This window comes from Equus quagga, unplaced genomic scaffold (genome assembly GCF_021613505.1).
Source record: "Equus quagga isolate Etosha38 unplaced genomic scaffold, UCLA_HA_Equagga_1.0 70990_RagTag, whole genome shotgun sequence".
NCBI lineage: Eukaryota > Metazoa > Chordata > Mammalia > Perissodactyla > Equidae > Equus > Equus quagga.
Window position 1 is genome coordinate 1 of NW_025801947.1, and position 2,800 is coordinate 2,800.

At 74.2% G+C, this 2,800-nt stretch overlaps 1 non-coding gene across 1 annotated transcript; it reads right to left on the reverse strand.

The window, feature by feature from the left end:
- Positions 1-2,631: 2,631 nt before the first annotated feature.
- On the reverse strand, positions 2,632-2,784 carry LOC124234100 (5.8S ribosomal RNA). The gene has a single exon (XR_006887223.1). It is a non-coding gene; the product is annotated as a 5.8S ribosomal RNA (ribosomal RNA).
- Between the last annotated feature and the right edge of the window lie 16 nt (positions 2,785-2,800).

Here is a 2,800-nt window from a genome sequence, read left to right on the forward strand (position 1 = left end):
TTCACCATCTTTCCGGTCCTAACACGTGCGCTCATGCTCCACCTCCCCGGCGCGGCGGGCGAGATGGGCCGGTGGTGCGCCCTCGGCGGACTGGAGAGGCCTCGGGATCCCACCTCGGCCGGTAGGCGGGCGCCACGGGCCGCCGCCGCCCGCCGGCCTTCACCTTCATTGCGCCACGGTGGCTTTCGTGCGAGCCCCTGACTCGCGCACGTGTTAGACTCCTTGGTCCGTGTTTCAAGACGGGTCGGGTGGGTGGCTGACATCGCTGCCGTCCCCGTGCGCTCGCTTCGCTCGCTGCGTGTGGCGACGGCTCCCCGGGCCCAATGGCGCGACCCACCCGGGGCGCACTGGGGACAGTCCGCCCCGCCTCCCCGACACGCGGCGACCGTCGCCGCCCGGGAAGGCCGCGGCGGCGGGCGGGGAGGGGGAGGTGGTGGAGCGGTCGCGCCATGGGAGGGGTGGCCCGGCCTCCCCGGGATGCCGGCGCACCCCCGCGGTAGGGAGACCCCCTCGCGGGGGAGCCCCCCGTGGGGGTGGGCGCCGGGAGGGGGGAGAGCACGGCGACGGGTCTGGCTCCCTTGGCCCCGGGATTCGGTGAGTGCTGCTGCCGGGGGGCTGTAACACCCGGGGGGTGGGCCCCGCCGGCTGCCCCCTCCGGAGAGGAGGGGACGGAGCTGTGGCCCCCCGGGCCACCTTCCCCGCCGGCCTTCCCAGCCGTCCCAGAGCCGGTCGCGGCGCACCGCCACGGTGGAAATGCGCCCGGCGGCGGCCGGTCGCCGGCCGGGGGGCGGTCCCCCACAGACCCCAACCCTGGCCCCGCCCGCCCTCCCCCGCACACGCCGGAGCCCCCCGCGTGCACGCTCGCCCCCGGGGAGGGAGGAGGACGGTGGGGGGACGGCGGGGGACGGAGGGCGGGTGGAGGGACCGGGAGGAACGGGGCGCGGGAAAGATCTGCCGGACCGCCGGCACGGCCGGACCACGCCGCCGGGTTGAATCCTCCGGGCGGACTGCGCGGACCCCACCCGTTTACCTCTTAACGCTTTCACGCCCTCTTGAACTCTCTCTTCAAAGTTCTTTTCAACTTTCCCTTACGGTACTTGTTGACTATCGGTCTCGTGCCGGTATTTAGCCTTAGATGGAGTTTACCACCCGCTTTGGGCTGCATTCCCAAGCAACCCGACTCCGGGAAGGCCTGGACCCGGCGCGCCGGGGGCCTCTACCGGCCTCACACCGTCCACGGGCTGGGCCTCGATCAGAAGGACTTGGGCCCCCCCCACGAGCGGCGCCGGGGAGTGGGCCTTCCGTACGCCACATTTCCCGCGCCCCACCGTGGGGCGGGGATTCGGCGCTGGGCTCTTCCCTGTTCACTCGCTGTTACTGAGGGAATCCTGGTTAGTTTCTTTTCCTCCGCTGACTAATATGCTTAAATTCAGCGGGTCGCCACGTCTGATCTGAGGTCGCGTCTCGGAGGGCGCGGCGGCGGCGGCGGACGCCGTGCGCGGGAAGCCCGCGAGCGAGGCGGGGGAGCGACGGAGAGACGAGCGCCGTGGAGGAGGACCCTGGGCTCGCGAGGCCACGGCCGATGTCTGCCCGGCCTTCCGCCCCACCCCGCCCCCCCCGCCACGACCGACCCCCGAAGGATGGCGGGCAGGCGAGCGGGCGGGCGGAGAAACGTGGGCGGGCGGACGGGGGCACGGGCCGGTGGCACGGGCGAGGGGCCCCGCCGGGGAGGAGGGGGGCGGAGTGGGACGCCGACACACGCACGGCAGACGTGTCGCGGTGACGCGGGGGAGGAGAGGGCGGAGGGGCGGCGGCGGCGCGCGCGGCGGGGCCGGCAGTCGCCCCTGTCCGCCGACCTTACCCACGCACGTCCCACCGCCTCCCGACACCCGCCCCTCCACCGCGAGCCACCACGGCCCCTCGGGTGGCGGACGCGGTGCCCGCACTCCCGCCCAGGGCTCGGGGCACACGGCGTGGCGCGGCTGTGACCCGGGGGAGGGCGCGTGGTGGCAGACGATGCCGCGGTGTCCCCCGGGTGACCGCCGGGGCACGCGTCCCCGGGGTGCAGCCCCATGCACGCGACTCGGCCTCGGCGCTAGCCACCCCGACGGGGCGAGGCCGGGGAGGGGTCACTGTCCGGGACCCAGGCGCGCCAGGGACTGGCGAGGGGCCGGCCGGACGCACCGGGACAGACCGCCGACGGGGGCGAGCGGCGACCGGACAGGCGGCCCGGACGTGGGCCCCCCGAACACGGCGGCCCCAACAGCGCGCCGTGGGACCCGTCTCGTCCCCGCCCCGGCCACCCCGATGCCGCGTGCGGCGTGAGGGAGCCCCCAAAGGCACCGTGCTGGCCACGGGCACCTCGGCGTGAGCTCTCGCGTCTGTCTCTCCCTCGACTCGCGGGCGGCGGCCCCCAACCCGGGACCCCGCGGCGCCGCCGCCGCGGCCCCCCACGTGCCTACGACGACCGGGCACCGGGGCGCGTGGGAGGAGGGGCGGGCGCGCGGAGAGTAGGAGGGGCACCACGTCTGCACTTAGGGGGACGGAGGGCCGGGGCGGGCCCTGCGAGAGACCCCCAGCCGTGCACACCGGGGCAGGCGACACCCACCCCGGGGGTGATTGATCGTCAAGCGACGCTCAGACAGGCGTAGCCCCGGGAGGAACCCGGGGCCGCAAGTGCGTTCGAAGTGTCGATGATCAATGTGTCCTGCAATACACATTAATTCTTGCAGCTAGCTGTGTTCTTCATCGACGCACGAGCCGAGTGATCCACCGCTAAGAGTCGTACGAGTTTGAACGG